This window comes from Schistocerca gregaria, chromosome 5 (genome assembly GCF_023897955.1).
Source record: "Schistocerca gregaria isolate iqSchGreg1 chromosome 5, iqSchGreg1.2, whole genome shotgun sequence".
NCBI lineage: Eukaryota > Metazoa > Arthropoda > Insecta > Orthoptera > Acrididae > Schistocerca > Schistocerca gregaria.
In genome coordinates, this window is record NC_064924.1 from 627,099,323 (window position 1) to 627,116,697 (window position 17,375).

The window sequence follows — 17,375 nt, forward strand, 5'->3', positions numbered from 1 at the left end:
AGTGGATAGTGCCACGACTTTATAAAATTTCGTTTTGGTTTCTCTTCTCATTTTACCCTTCATTGTTTTCCTTATCGTTCCACATATAATTTGGGCTTATATTTTTTAATCTACGAACCGAAATTTGTATTTTGTCCTCACTGTTCTGCATGGTTACCTGGTCGTCTATGTTTAGAAATTTTCCTCTCGCAATTCTTACACCTCCAGAGCATTCCGCCCCTTCGTACATTATCTCACCAGGTAAACGATGTAGTGTTGAACAGTGTAGGTGACATTTTACAGCCTTTCCTTACTTCCTGGTTTATCTGTATTACCGATGTATGTTCTTTGCCAGCATCTGTTCCCCCCATGAACCATTGACCTTGCCGTCGGTGGGGAGGCTTGCGTGCCTCAGCGATACAGATAGCCGTACCGTAGGTGCAACCACAACGGAGGGGTATCTGTTGAGAGGCCGGACAAACACTTGGTCCCTGAAGAGGGGCAGCAGCCTTTTCAGTAGTTGCAGGGGCAACAGTCTGGATGACTGATCTGGCCTTGTAACACTAACCAAAACAGCCTCGCTGTGCTGGTACTGAGAACGGTCGAAAGCAAGGGGAAACTACAGCCGTAATTTTTCCCGAGGGCATTCAGCTTTGCTGTATGGTTAATTATGATGGTGTGATCTTGGGTAAAATATTCCGGAGGTAAAATATTCCCCCATTCGGATCTCCGGGCGGGACTACTCAGGAGGACGTCGCTATCAGGAGAAAGAAAACTGGCGTTCTGCGGATCGGAGCGTGGAATGTCAAATACCTTAATCCTGCAGGTAGGTTAGAAAATTTAAAAAGGGAAATGGATAGGTTGAAGTTAGATATAGTGGGAATTATTGAAGTTCGCTGGCAGAAGGAACAAGAGTTTCGGTCAGGCGAACACAGAGTTATAAATGGGGGCGGGGGTTGTTTGGGGAAGGAGACCAGACAGCGAGGTCATCGATCTCATCGGATTAGGGAAAGACGGGGAAGGAAGTCGGCCTTGCCCTTTGAAAGGAACCATCCCAGCATTTGGGTTATAAATACAAAGTCAAATAGGGGTGATGCAGGAGTTGGTTTCATAATGAATAAAAAAAGTAGGAATGCGGGTAAACGACTACAAACAGCATAGTGAACGCATTATTGTGGCCAAGATAGACACGAAGTCCACTCCTACTACAGTAGTACAAGTTTGTATGCCAACTAGCTCTGCAGATGATGAAGAAATTGAAGAAATGTATGACGAAATAAAAGAAAGGGAAACGAAAATTTAATAGTCATGGGTGACTGGAATTCGGTAGTAGGAAAAGGGAGAGAAGGAAACATAGTAGGTGAATATGGATTGGGGCTAAGAAATGAAAGAGGAAGCCGCCTGGCAGAATCTTGCACAGAGCACAACTTAATCATAGCTAACACTTGGTTCAAGAATCATACAAGTAGGTTGTATACATGGAAGAAGCCTGGATATACTGACAGATTTCAGGTAGGTTATATAATGGTAAGACAGAGATCTAGGAACCAGGTTTTAAATTGTAAGACATTTCTAAAGGCAGATGTGGGCTCTGACCACAATTAATTGGTTATGAACTGTAGATTAAAACTGAAGAAATTGCAAAAAGGTGGCAATTTAAGGAGATGGGAGCTGGATAAACTGACTAAAGCAGACGTTGTACAAAGTTTTAGGGATGGCGTAAGGGTAAAAATGGCAGGAATGGGGGAATGAAATACAGTAGAAGAAGAATGGGTAGCTTTGAGGGATGAAGTAGTGAAGGCACCAGAGGATCAAGTAGGTAAAAAGAAGAGGGCTAGTAGAAATCCTTGGGTAACAGAAGAAATACTGAATTTAATTGATGAAATGAGAAAATAGAAAAATGCAGTAAATGAAGCAGGCAAAAAGGAATACAAACATCTCATAAATGAGGTCGACAGGAAGTGCAAAATGACTAAGCAGGGATAGCTAGAGGATAAATGTAAAGATGTAGAGGCTTATCTCACTAGGGGTAAGATAGATACTGCCTACAGGAAAATTAAAGAGACCTTTGGAGAGAAGAGAACCACTTGTATGGATATCAAGAGCTCAGATGGAAATCCAGATCTAAGAATGGAAGGGAAAGCAGAAAGTTGGAGGGAGTGTATAGAGGATCTATATAAGGGCGATGTACTTGAGGACAATATTATGGAAACGGAAGAGGATGTAGATCAAGATGAAATGGGAGATATGATACTGCGTGAAGAGTTTGACAGAGCACTGAAAGACCTGAGTCGAAACAAGGTCCCGGAAGTAGAAAACATTCCATTAGATATGCTGACGGCCTTGGGAGGGCCAGTCCTGACAAAACTCTACCAGCTGGTGAGCAAGATGTATGAGACAGGCGAAATACCCTCAGACTTCAAGAAGAATATAATAATCCCAACCCCAAAGAAAGCAGGTGTTGACTGGTGTGAAAACTACAGAACTATCAGTTTAATAAGTCACGGCTGCAAAATACTAACGCGAATTCTTTACAGACGAATGGAAAAACTAGTAGAAGCCGACCTAGGGGAAGATCTGTTTGGATTCTGTAGAAATTTTGGAACACGTGAGGCAATATTGTCCCTACGACTTATCTTAGATGCTAGATTAAGGAAAGGCAAGCCTACGTTTCTAGCATTTGTAGACTTGGAGAAAGCTTTTGACAATGTTGACTGGTATATTCTCTTTCAAATTCTGAAGGTAGCAGGGGTAAAATACAGGGAGCGAAAAGCTATTTAGAATTTGTATAGAAACCAAATGGCAGTTATAAGAGTTGAGGGGCATGAAAGGGAATCAGTGGTTGGGAAGGGAGTGAGACAGGGTTGTAGCCTCTCCCCGATGTTATTCAATCCGTGTATTGAGCAAGCAGTAAAGGAAACAAAAGAAAAATTCGGAGTAGGTATTAAAATCCATGGAGAAGAAATAAAAACTTTGAGGTTCGCCGACGACATTGTAATTCTGTCAGAGACAAATGATTCAAATCGTTCAAATGGCTCTGAGCACTATGGGACTCAACTGCTGTGGTCATTAGTCCCCTAGAACTTAGAACTACTTAAACCTAACTAACCTAAGGACATCACACACATCCATGCCCGAGGCATCATTCGAACCTGCGACCGTAGCAGTCGCACGGTTCCGGACTGCCCGCCTAGAACCGCGAGACCCCCGCGGCCGGCTGTGAGAGACAGCAAAGGACTTGGAAGTGCAGTTGAACGAAATGGATAGTGTCTTGAAAGGAGGATACAAGATGAACATCAACAAAAGCAAAACGAGGATAATGGAATGTAGTCGAATTAAGTCGGAGGATGATGAGGTAATTAGATAAGGAAATGAGACACTTAAAGTAGTAAAGGAGTTTTGGTATCTGGGGAGCAAAATAACTAATGATTGTCGAAGTAGAGAAGATATAAAATGTAGACTGGCAATGGCAAGGAAAGCGTTTCTGAAGAAGAGAAATTTGTTAGCATCGAGTATAGATTTAAGTGCCAGGAATTCGTTTCTGAAAGTATTTGTATGGAGTGTAGCCATGTATGGAAGTGAAATATGGATGATAAAGAGCTTAGACAAGAAGAGAATAGAAGCTTTCGAAATGTGGTGCTGCAGAAGAATGCTGAAGATTAGATGGGTAGATCACATGACTAATGAGGAGGTGTTAAATAGGATTGGGGAGAAGAGAAGTTTGTGGCACAACCTGACTAGAATAAGGGATCGGTTGGTAGGAGGTGTTCTGAGACATCAAGGGATCACCAATTTAGTACTGGAGGGCAGCATAGAGGGTAAAAATCGTGGGGGGAGACCAAGAGATGAATAATTGCTGGAGCCCACCCACGGTCATCCTGCAGACATCTATTTAAGGATCTAGGGATCCTCACAGTAACCTCACAGTATATATATTCCCTTATGAAATTTGTTGATAATAATCCAACCCAATTCAAAAGTAATAGCAGTGTGCATACCTATAACACCAGGAGAAAGGATGATCTTCACTATGCAGGGTTAAATCTGACTTTGGCACAGAAAGGGGTAAATTATGCTGCCACAAAAGTCTTTGGGCACCTACCAAACAGCATCAAAAGCCTGACAGATAGCCAACTAACATTTAAAAATAAATTAAAAGAATTTCTAGATGACAACTCCTTCTACTCATTGGCTGAATTTTTAGATATAAAGTAAAAAAAAAAAAAAAAAAAAAAAAAAACTTAATCATTAGTGTCATGCAATATTTTGTGTAATGTAATTTCTTGTACAGACATCTTTTATTAACCTGACACGTTCCACATCATTACGAAGTGTCATATTCATGATCTATGGAACAAGTATTAATCTAATCTAATCTAATCTCTAACACCAAGCAGATTCAGAAGGATGGAGGTTGCAGTAGGTACTGGGAGACGAAGAAGCTTGCACAAGATAGAGTAGCATGGAGAGCTGCAACAAACAGTCTCAGGACTGAATGCCACAACAATAACAACATTCTTTTTTGGGTGTTTTGAATAAAGCTTGACATACTCTTATCAGGTGTGTGCGGAAACCTCTTTCCTCTGTTATTGACCAGAGCTTCTTTTCTGATGCTGCGGTTAAATAACCCCAAAATCTATAAATGCTAAGCTTGTCTCCAAATTTAATTCTCGTTTTTTTGTATAATTTGTTTCAAAGAGAAAACATCGACAGCACAAGGTCTTCCTTTACGGAAGCTTGCTTGCTGTTTTAATAAAAATGATACTTCGAAGCCTTTTATTAATTACTTTGCTGAAGATTTTATAAGAAGTGTCAGTAGACAGATTCCCCCGTAATTACTTGTGTTATCCCTGCCCCCTTTTTTAAACAGTGAAGTAACTGTCCGTTCCTGTTAACACTTACTTTTAAACCTAAGGAGATACTGTCAGTCTCGGTTTGTTGTTGTTGTTGTTGTCTTTAGTCTTGAGACTGGTTTGATGCAGGTCTCCATGCTACTCTATCCTGTGCAAGCTTCTTCGTCTCCCAGTACCTACTGCAGCCTACATCCTTCTGAATCCGCTTAGTGTATTCATCTCTTGGTCTCCCTCTACGACTTTTACCCTCCACGCTGCCCTCCAGTACTAAATTGATGATCCCCTGATGCCTCAGAACATGTCCTAGCATCCGATCCCTTCTTCTTGTCAAGTTGTGCCACAAACTCCTCTTCTCCCAAATTCTATTCAGCACCTCCTCATTAGTCATGTGATCTACCCATCTAATCTTCAGCATTCTTCTTTAGCACCACAATACAAAAACTTCTATTCTCTTCCTGTCCGAACTATTTATCGTCCATGTTTCACTTCCATACATGGCTACACTCCATACATATACTTTCAGAAACGACTTCCTGGCACTTAAATCTGTACTCGATGTTAACAAATTTCTCTTCTTCAGAAACGGTTTCCTTGCCATTGACAGCCTACATTTTATATCCTCTCTTCTTCGATCATCAGTTATTTTGCTCCCCAAATAGCTAAACTCCTTTACTACTTTAAGTGTCCCATTTCCTAATGTAATTCCCTAAGCATCACCCGTCTTAATTCGACTACATTCCATTATCCTCGTTTTGCTTTTGTTGATGTTTATCTTGTATCCTCCTTTCAAGACACTGTCCATTCCGTTACAACTGCTCTGCCAAGTCCTTTGCTGTCTCTGACATAATTACAATGTCATCGGCGAACCTCAAAGTTTTTATTTTTTCTCCATGGACTTTAATACCTACTCCGAATTGTTCTTTTGTTTCCTTCACTGCTTGCTCAATACACAGACTGAATAACATTGGGGAGAGACTACAACCCTGTCTCACTCTCTTCCAAACCGCTGCTTCCCTTTCATGCCCCTCGACTCTTATAACTGTCATCTGGTTTCTGTACAAATTGTAAATAGCCTTTCGCTCCCTGTATTTTACCCCTGCCACCTTTAAAATGTGAAAGAGAGTATTCCAGTCAATAATGTCAAAAGCTTTCTCCCTGAAACTCTGTACAACCTGTGGTTCTTTCAGTTTATCCAGGTCCCATCTCCTTAAATTCCCACCTTTTTGCAGTTTCTTCACTTTCGGTAATGTGCTAATAATGTCCACCAACGGACTGAAGCTGGAAGAAGAATATGATTGGGAATTATGGGACCTTGCATTACGAAGTGGATAACTCTCATCTGATATCTGCTTACTAAAATTTTAAAGGCTCCTTAATACGCTTATAATTAAGAAAAAGATCACATAATAGTTCTCTCGGTCTCCAGTTTTCACTCTGTTCCAGCTATTACGAGGGGGAATCAGTAATCACTGCATCACCTACTGTGAACTGGAATTACTTACGCATTTCCATTTTTAACACATTATGTAAATGTTAGTGTCAGTGGTGACGATAAAAACCAACAATCGCTAAAATTACACAGTGCTCCAGGATCCGATTGAATTCCAGACAGATTCTTACAGAATGTCAAGCTGAGTTAACACATATTTTACCATAAGATACAGAGCATCCCTTGAACAAAGAACTGTGTCCACTGATTGAAAGCAAACACAGACTGAGAAATGTGTGTCACAATTACAATTTTCTCAACTGTTACTTCTTCTGCCTTCTCTAAACTAGCTGTTCCTAGCCATACGTTATTGTGGCTCGGTCAGATTATAGAAAGGAAATACAAGCACGCATTTCTAACATAAATGGAAACTGGATATGCTTCCTAATAGCCTTCTCCCCCCTGTCTCTGTGAATCTCCTTTGTCTGTAAAAACGTCCATCAGAATATTGTGTAAAAATTTGAAGTAAATCGGACAAGAACTTTTCGAGATTTTTGGAAGTAACCTTTCCCATTTATATACTACATATTTGTTTATATATTATACATATTTAAAGATAGGTGTAGAATAACTCGCGTATATTCAATGTAACATTGTCTCGACATTTCGAATTAATCGGTGAAGAACTTTCAGAGGTTTAAGATTTTGAACAAACGGACATTAAATGTTTTTATAGATTTCACCTAAGATTATTATATATACGTGGTGTGTCTAAAAAGTTTGGTGAATGGTGTCATATCTGAACGGCAATTTGGTGCAAGTGTGCATGCATGCTCATCGGTCTTCAGAGACTTGAGGAGAATCGATACACGGCGTGCACTGCATGTGGCTGGCTGTTAAACAGACTGCGACCAGTTGAACGTAGTCAGTGTGAGAGGAAGTGTCACAGCGCAATGGAACAACGTGTAAACATCAAGTTCTGCCACAAATTGGGGAAGACTGCAACCTAAACACCATTACCCTCGTTTTGCTTCTGTTCATCTTATATCCTTATTTCAAGATACTGTCCATTCCGATCAGCTGCTCTCCCAGGACCTTTGCTGTCTCGTGACAGTATTACAATGTCATCGGCGAACCTCAAAGTTTTTATTTCTTCTCCATGGATTTTAAGACCTTCTCCGATTTTTTCTTTTGTTTGCTTTACCGCTTGCTCAGTATACAGGTTGAATAACATCGAGGAGAGGCTACAGCCCTTTCCCACTCCCTTCCTAACGACTGCTTCCCTTTGATGTCCCTCGACTCTTATAACTGCCACCAGGTTTCTGTACAAATTTTAAATAGCCTTTCACTCCCTGTATTTTACCCCTGCCACCTTCAGAATTTGAAAGAGAATATTCCAGTCAGCATTGTTAAAAGCATTCTCTAAGTGTACAAATGCTAGAAACGTAGGTTTGTCTTTTCTTAATCTATTTTCTAAGATAAGTCGTAGGGACAGTATTGCCTCAGGTGTTCCAACATTCCTACAGAATCCAAACTGATCTTCCCCGAGGTCGGCTTCTACCAGTTTTCCCATTCGTCTGTAAAGAATTCGTTTTAGTATTTTTCAGCCATGGCGTATTAAACTAATAGTTCAGTAATTTTCACATCTAACACCTGCTTTCTTCGAGAGTGGATTTATTATATGCCTCTTTAAGTCTGAGGGTATTTCGCCTGTCTCATACATCTTGCTCACCAGATGGTAGAGTTTCGTTAGGGCTGGCTCTCCCAAGGCTGTCAGTTCTAATGGAATGTTGTCTACTCGCTGGCCTTGTTTCGACTTAGGTCTTTAGAATGATCTGTCAAACTCTGCACGCAATATCATATCTCCTATTTCATCTTCATCTATAATCTCTTAAATTTCTATAATATTATCCTCAAGAACATCGCCTTTGTATGGACCCTCTACATACTCCTTTCACCTCTCTGCTTTCTCTTCTTTGCTTATAACTGGGTTTCCATCTGAACTCTTGATATTCATCCATCAGCTGAGCGGTCTAAGGCGCTGCAGTCATGGACTGTGCGGCTGGTACCGGCGGAGGTTCCAGTCTTCTCTGGGGCATTGGTGTCTGTGTTTGTCCTTAGGATAATTTATGTCAAGTAGTGTATAAGCTTAGGGACTGATGACCTTAGCAGTTAAGTCCCATAAGATTTCACACACATTTTAACATTTGATATTCACGCAAGTAGTTCTCTTTTCTCCAAAGGTCTCTTTAATTTTCCTGTAGGTAGCATCAATCTTACCCCTAGTGATATGCGCCTCTACATCCTTACATTTGTCCTCTAGCCATCCCTGCTTAGGCATTTTGCACTTCCTGTCAATCTCATTTTTGAGACGTTTGTATTCCTTTTTGCCTCCTTCATTACTGCATTTTTATATTTCCTCCTTTCACCAATTACATTCAATATCTCTTTTGTTACACAAGGATTTCTACTAGCCCTCGTCTTTTTACCTACTTGATCTTCTGCTTCCTTCACAACTTCATCCCTCAAAGCTGCCCATTCTTCTTCTGCTGTATTTCTTTCCCCCATTCTTGCCAGTTGCTCCCTTATGCTCTCCCTGAAACTCTGTACAACCTCTGGTTTAGTCAGTTTGTCTAGGTCCCATCTCCTTAAATTCCCACCTTTTTGCAGGTTCTTCAGTTTTAATCTACAGTTTATAACAAATAGATTGTGGTCAGAGTCCACTTCTGCCCCTGGAAATGGCTTTCAGTTTAAAACCTAGTTCCTGAATCTCTGTCTCACCATTATATATTCTGAGACCTTTCAGTATTCACAGGCTTCTTCTATGTATACAACCTTCTTTTATGATTCTTGAACCAAGTGTTAGCTATGATTAAGTTATGCTCTGTGCAAAATTCTACCAGACGGCTTCCTCTTTCAGTCCTTAATCCCATTCCACATTCACCTACTTCGTTTCCTTCTCTTCCTTTTCCTACTATCGAGTTCCAGTCACCCATGACAATTACCTTTTCGTTTCCCTTCACTATCTGCGTAATTTCTTTTATATAATCATACATTTCATCAGTCTCTTCGTCATCTGCGGAGCTAGTTGGCATATAAACGTGTACTACTGTGGTAGGCGTGGGTTTCGTACCTATCTTGGCCACAATTATGCGTTCACTGTGCTGTCTGTAGTAGCTTACCCCCATTCCTATTTCCCTATTCATTATTGAACCTACTCCTGCATTACCCCTATTTGATACTGTGTTTATAACCCTGTAGTCACCTGACCAGAAGTTTTGTTCCTCCTGCCATCGAACTTCACTAATTCCCACTATATCTTTTAACCTATCAAATACCCTTTTTAAATTTTCTAACCTACCTGCCCGATTAAAGTATTTGACATTCCGCGCTCCGATCCGTAGAACGTCAGTTTTTTTTCTCCTGATAACAACGTCCTCCTGAGTAGTCCCCGCCCGGAGATCCGAATGGGGGACTATTTTACCTCCGGAATATTTTACCCAAGAGTACGCCATAATCATGTAACCATACGGTAAAGCTGCATGCCCTCAGGAAAAATGGTTCAAATGACTCTGAGCACTATGCGACTTAACTTCTCAGGTCATCAGGCGCCTAGAACTTAGAACTAATTGAACCTAACTAACCTAAGGACATCACACACATCCAAGCTCGTGGCAGGATTCGAACCTGCGACCGTAGCAGTCACCCTCAGGAAATATTACGGCTGTAGTTTCCCCTTGCTTTCAGCCGTTCGCAGTACCAGCACAGCAAGGTTAGTCCATATCCGCATCCACTGACGTCCCAGGGATAAGAGAATGATACGGCGGTCGGTCGGTACTGTTGGGCCTTCCATGACCTGTTCGGACGGAGTTCCGTGTTTTTAGTTTTAGATGTAAACGTTAGTTTGTTTCAAATCTAAATTCTGTGAAAGTTCTTATTTCCAATTTTGATACAACATTGCATATGAGTACACGTGTTTTTATATACCCACTAGCAAAATTGTCATGTTCGTTTGTTCAATACCTTAAATCCCCGAAAGCTCTTACGACTGAAAATTTGACACAACGTTGTATTCGAATACGCGCGTGTTTTTATTCACCTACAATTAGCTCCATATGGTATAGAAATATATATTATACATATTACACTTTATTTACTAAATATATATACACTCCTGGAAATTGAAATAAGAACACGCCCCACGTGTTGAGCAATTCGGCGGTACGTCCACCCGGCCTCCCGCATGCCCACTATATGCCCTCGCTCAAAGTCCGTCAACTGCACATACGGTTCACGTCCACGCTGTCGCGGCATGCTACCAGTGTTAAAGACTGCGATGGAGCTCCGTATGCCACGGCAAACTGGCTGACACTGACGGCGGCGGTGCACAAATGCTGCGCAGCTAGCGCCATTCGACGGCCAACACCGCGGTTCCTGGTGTGTCCGCTGTGCCGTGCGTGTGATCATTGCTTGTACAGCCCTCTCGCAGTGTCCGGAGCAACTATGATGGGTCTGACACACCGGTGTCAATGTGTTCTTTTTTCCATTTCCAGGAGTGTAGTATGGTCAGGTAATGAATGTTTACATGAACTACAGAAGTCCACAATTTTTGATGCAGTGCTATAGCCAGAAGGGCGTAATCTTACAAGAATTTGATTTCACTGTTATTCTTGTTACTGGAAAATATTGCTAACACTGTTGATATCACTTCTACGGCTCGGTAGTGGGACCTAGGAAGATAATAAAAAGAACAGGAAAAGACTGAAAGAATAGTGGGGAACCTGCTGCCTCAATCCCTTTCCACCTTCTTCACGAGCAATATATATGTTATATCACACATCCGCTATCTCCTCTCCCACTTACACTGCTTCCTGTTACCTTTCTTTCCCACTCCCACTGTCTCCACCATACCTGTCCAGCTCAGAAATTCTTGGCACTCGACGTTTTTAGCTTCTACCTCCACCCATCTCTTTCTGCCACTTGTTCTCGCTGACTGTCACTATCTTCTCTCTCTCTTGGGCTCCCACTGAGATTGATTGATCCATTTCTCTTTCTCTTTCACTGTCACTTTCTGCCTCCCACTATCACTATCTTCTCTCTTTCTCTTCAACTGACACTGTCTCTTCTCTCTTCCTTGGGCACTGTCTCTCTGAACAGCACAAGAAAGTGCAAATATGTTCCCATGCCAAAATTTTGGCGAAGAAGGCGAAATGAGGATTGGGGCGACTGGTTCCCTCCATTTCTGTCAGACTCTTTTAAACAGTCCCTGGTAGCTGAATGGTTTGCGTGACGGATTGTCAATTCTCTGGGCCGGCGAACGGCCTGGCCGATGGGGGGACCCTAGCCATAAGATTAAATAAATAAAAAAGAGGAACGTATTCGCCTTTTTTGTGTTCCAACTGGAGCATGTTTCTGCTAGTTCCCTGCTTATCCCTGCTGTGACAGGGTGTAATGTTTATATAATACGAGTTCTGTAGATCATTAAAGTTTTGACAGTTTATTTACGTACAGAGAACAAATAAATACGCGTGATATAAAAGTTAACATGATATCTTACATTTCTTCTTGATATTTGATTATCGGTCTCAATTCATCGAAAATGCTTGGCTTGTGAATTGTATCTTGAAAGAGTAAAATTTTCCTAGAAATATTTTACTGAATTTGCTGTTTTTCAAGTTTTACATAAGTTTTGGCAATCACTTTTAATTCTTTTCAGGGATGTCGAGGGGGGTAGAGCGTTAAATGGGCAGACTTGGAGCAGAAGGGGCACCACAAGACATTTTAATTTCCACTGTCTATACTTTTACAAATAAATTAGTAAAACTTTGTCAGCACGACCTGGAAGGATTCAGGATTCACAGTCACCTAGCAGTAGAAGTTCAAAAACAAGAGAAAATAATTTTTTTACATGCGAAATTTCATCATTTTTTTCACTTACTATCGGCTGCATTTGTTGCTACAGCTACACTTTTCTTCACACGTAAGAGACATTCTTCGATTAATTTTGCATTGTTTCTTAAACACAAATTCACTATTGCAAAACACCAGAATTTTACAAATCTATTAAAAACTGTGGCAAAAATTGAGGTAATGAACTATAAGATTTGAGTTTTTTGTATACATGAAGTTTAAAATGTAACAGCTCATTCATTTTTTCATAAATTAAATAAATTCTAGAGTTTCATACACTTGTAAGTATGGTTTGTACGCTAGGCAAAATTCACCGAAGAATCTCTCTTACTTATGAAGGAAAGCGTACCTATAGCAACAAATGCAGCAAGTAAAAAATGATGAAATTTCACGTTTAAAAAATTTTTCTTATGTGTTTGAACTTCCAGTGCTATGAGTGTGAATCCTGAATCCTTCCTGGTCATGCTGACCAAGTTTTATGAATTTATTTGTAAAAGTATAGACAATGGAAATTAAAATGTCCTACGGTGCACTGCCTGCTCTACGTCGGCCCGTTTACGTCCTAGCCCCCTTGAGACCCTTTTTAGCCAATTATTGTCACTGAAGTAGCACTTTGGGCACATTTTTACAGGTGTGAAGCGCGCTCTTTCCTAAGAGTCATCAGGAGCATTTTCTCTAGTGTTTCGGCAGATACTTGCAACTTCGTTTATGCATTGTGCAGCTTAAGTCAGCCGAAACAATTTTGCTCATCCCCTCTTTCACGTGGCCCCAAGCTTTCAAGGAATGCGTCGATTTGTTTCCCATTAGAAACAACATTATTTTTGGAGAGGTATTTTACGTGCCCATTCCATAAAGTGGTTCCACATTAGTCTAGTCCGATATTCGTTCATCACTGCGTACTAACAGGGACAGTAAATGACGAAGAAAAACCACTACCCCAACAGTGACAGCACTCACTTGGCCCACAGTGACTTCTACTGCCAAGTATACAGCGCTACTGAGTTTCTGCTGGATTCCTGTTTATTCTTCAGGTTTTACTGTATCTCTTACGAGGGCTATTCGTAAACTTCCAGCTACTTACCCCCGTAGTCACAGATCCGACTTAGACTTTTGTTGTAGCGTTGTACCAACTTTCCAATAGCCTCGTTATAGAAGACAGCCGCCAGCACTTCCGGCCATTTCTCTTCGTTGGACTACAGCTCCTTGTCTGTGCCAAAATGTTGTCTTCATAGGCAGCAGTTCATGTGAGCGGAGATGAGACTTTGTGGGAGACAATTATGGGCTATATTGTGGGTAATCAAACACTTCAAATTGAAAACGATGCACGGCCATCTTCATTGCCTCTGCAGAATGCGGCTGAGAATTGTCTTGAAGAAGAAAACGCATGACAGTTATGTAATGTTGGCTGCATAGCTTCAGGAGAAATTTCTCACCGGATCCTCGTACTTGGCGGGAGAGACTAATGGGTCTAGGTACCTTTATGTGCTCCCTGTGTGATCAGAACTAAAAATAACGACGTAATGTGATCGACCGCCATACTAGAGACACTGCCCAGCACACTTGTGAAAAACGTCATCGGATTTTCACTGTGGTTTCCATTTCGCCACCGATCGGTCCTCACTTTCCGAATAACCCTCGTAATACACACGGACTAGACTAATCTGGGACCGCTCTGTCGAGTGAACACATAAAATTCCGATTCAAAGGTGATTTTGTTTATAATGGAAAACAAACCGACGCTTTCTGTTGACACTTGGCGTTGTATGGAAGACACGACGAGCACTGTTTGTGTGGGCTGGCTCCAGGTACACAACGCAAAAACGAAATTAGAATATCTGCCAAAAACCGGAGAAAATGCTCTTGGCGATCCTTACAAGAGGCAGCCTGTAAAGACACAGAGCATCGTAAGATTCTTTGGCGAAAAAATGTTGACTAAAAGCGTACTGTAGTTTGGTGACCTCAGAACACTCGCAATGACCATTGAACTCTTGCCGTATTTACGCCCCACACCGGATATCATGTGAATGTTCTATGTGCTTAAGTATGGTAACTTTGAACCTCTGTATTTCGAAAACGAAGAATGATATCGAATAACGTTTGCAAGTTCACTGGGAATAGCATCACAAGAACACGTGCTAAAAACTCTGACAGTCTGCCATTAACAGAAATGATACAAGAGACCATCCCCACCATTGGTACTTTGTGTACTGAAAATGCCATGGTGTTTTAGAGTTTTCTCAGGAACCACCCATGGACAAATGGTGCCTCACCGAATGCAAAAGAAGCAACTGATATGCTCATTCTGTCTGAGCTGGTGGAAGTGTGTAATATCTTAATTTTGACCCTGTAATGTAGGATAGCTAGAGTATGTCCGATCTTTCGATATGTATACAAATCGCAGCTAGGCCAAAGACAATGCAAAGCATTTGACCCTTTCTCACTATGATCAGTATATCCAGAGATATGACCCCCTGAAAAATCTCGTTTGTAGCGTTTCAATTTGAAGTTTCCTCACACGTTCGCTTGTGCATATTGGCAAGGAACAGGACATGGATGCATCCTGGAAGAAAGTGAAATTGAAGTGGAAGGACCACTCTGAGGTTGCAGTCAGGCAATACTATATGGTTTAAAATGACATTTTCTTTCAGAGAAACATTGGGTTGTGTGAATACCAGAGAAGATAATTAATAAGTTTTTGCATACTCACCTGTATTGTGGACCAGAGAAGTATTTATGTTGATAAGGTGATTTTGGACAATGGTTCAGTTTTGGTGGCAACTCTGTAACTGGTCTTAGCTATTAAAGAAAATCGAACTAGTTTTTATCTTGTCGTTTCACACTGCTTGAAACTCAGACGGGTTATGAAAGAAACTGGGAAGATCTGTAGTCTCTGCTGTCACCTGTTATCATCGGTCTTCGAATTCTTGTAGCAATAACGTTGAACAGATTATGAATGAATTACCGAACGACTTTATTCACCTCTGGCAGTGCTTGAACTAAAAACTGTGTATCCACCTGATAAGATTCGGGAGTTAGCTCCATTATGTTGTTCTTCAAAACTGCGTCGCAATAATTTAGTGCAACCAGCTTCGGCTAATATTCATAACGCTGATACTGTAAGTGAAAGATGTGATAGAATAGAGAGGACAGTGCTTGCAAAAGGTGCTGGTTCTGTCTCATAACTTATTGAGTAGAAGGAATTTTCTTACTTTCAGGACCAAGACCTAAAAGGTCTGCAGACCTCAGAGGTCTACGGCGTACGTCACATGTAAATGCTTTTTGTGACTTAGCCTAGTGACCCATATCGTAGAACAGTTTGAGGTGACATTAATGTAAAAATGTGTATGTGCGAAACAATAGTGTGTCCCTAATTGTTAATATTTTTGCACATGAGTTTGTGGCAGTGGTATCATTGAATTATATGTATATGTTACCGATGAATGACTGGCTTCCAAGTGCAGCAAAGAGCCTGGAGCTCGTGAATCAAATTGCTAACACAAAGAGCGACTACAGTGATCGGTCGAATTGTTCATAAGTTTAAGAAGAACACATGTCAAGGATCAATGGTAGCAGATACTAAGCGTAATGTGGGAAGGCAAGAGTTTGACTGCTAAAGACATGCGATATGAAGAGCGAGTGGAAGAGTTATGACATTTTTCTATGAAAAATTGTTTTCATTTGCTTATTTATGAGGGGTTTCTTTCTGGCTGAAGTACATACATTGAATGTGAATTTGTTTTATTGCTCTCATTATCAAGACGTCATGAACGGGCAGTGTTTACTGAAGATGGGTTAGATGAAATGTTACAGTAATTACCTGACTTTCACTTGTGAAGAAGTGTTTCCTGCGACGCAACATGTGTTGTTGTACCTTCAATTATTACTTACATTGATATCCCTTTTTATATGAAGAAGACTGATTTCTGTAGTTATACCATTGATATATATTTTCCATTTCTCTTTACGTTAACAGGAGATTTTCACAGTTGGAAAGATCATACTCATTGTCATATGGCACCTCATTCAACACTTGGAAGTGTTTTCACTGCAAATTGAGTATTAGTGTGCACAGCATGGACCAAAGGGAACGTAAAGTTACAAGTAGTCAAAAGTATTACTTCTACACGATATAGTTGGCATATAGCCTGGTAAAGGATAGTTTGATGAGTAAGATCTTTCTACAAAAGAAAACAATTGGCCGTTACGGAAATTATCTGCAGAAGAAACCATACGATTATGATTCGCAAAGGCCCATATGGAAATGAGTACATTGAGTATATGTTAACGTGACAAGTATGTCAAAAATTTATGTTTTTGCTTATCATCGATGTTAAGAATTTTATATATTTAAGTCGCTGCATTAATTTAAAATTTTTCTATCTTATGACGTTTATGTTGTCTTATTTTAATGCTGATAATTTTATTAGAGCAGAATTTACACTACTGGACATTAAAATTGCTACACCACGAAGATGACATGCTACAGACTCGATATTTAACCAACAAGAAGAAGACGCTGTGATATGCAAATCATTAGCTTTTCAGAGCATTCACACAAAGTTGGCGCCGGTGGCGACATCTACAACGTGCTCACGTGAGGAAAGTTTCCAACCGATTTCTCATACACAAACACCAGTTGACCGGCGTTGCATGGTGAAACGTTGTGATGCCTCGTGTAAGGACGAGAAATGAGTACCATCACGTTTCCGACTTTGATAAAGTTCGGATTGTAGCCTATCGCTATTGCGATTTATCATATCGTGACATTGCTGCTAGCGTTGGTCGACATCCAATGACTGTTAGCAGAATATGGAATCGGTGGGTTCAGGAGGGCAATACGGAACGCCATGCTGGATCCCAACGGCCTCGTATCACTAGCAGTCGAGATGATAGGAATCGTATCCGCATGTCTGTAACGGATCGTGCAGCCACGTCTCGATCTCTGAGTCAACTGATGGGGACGTTTGCAAGACAACAACCATCTGCACGAACATTTGGACGACGTTTGTAGTAGCGTGGACTGTCAGCTCGAAGACCATGGCTGCGGTTACCCTTGACGCTGCATCACAGACAGGAGCTACTGCAATGGTGTACTCAACGACGAACCTGGGTGCACGAATGACAAAACGTCATTTTTTCGGATGGATTCTGGTTCTGTTTACAGCTTCATGATGGTCGCAAACCTGTTTGGCTACATCGCGATG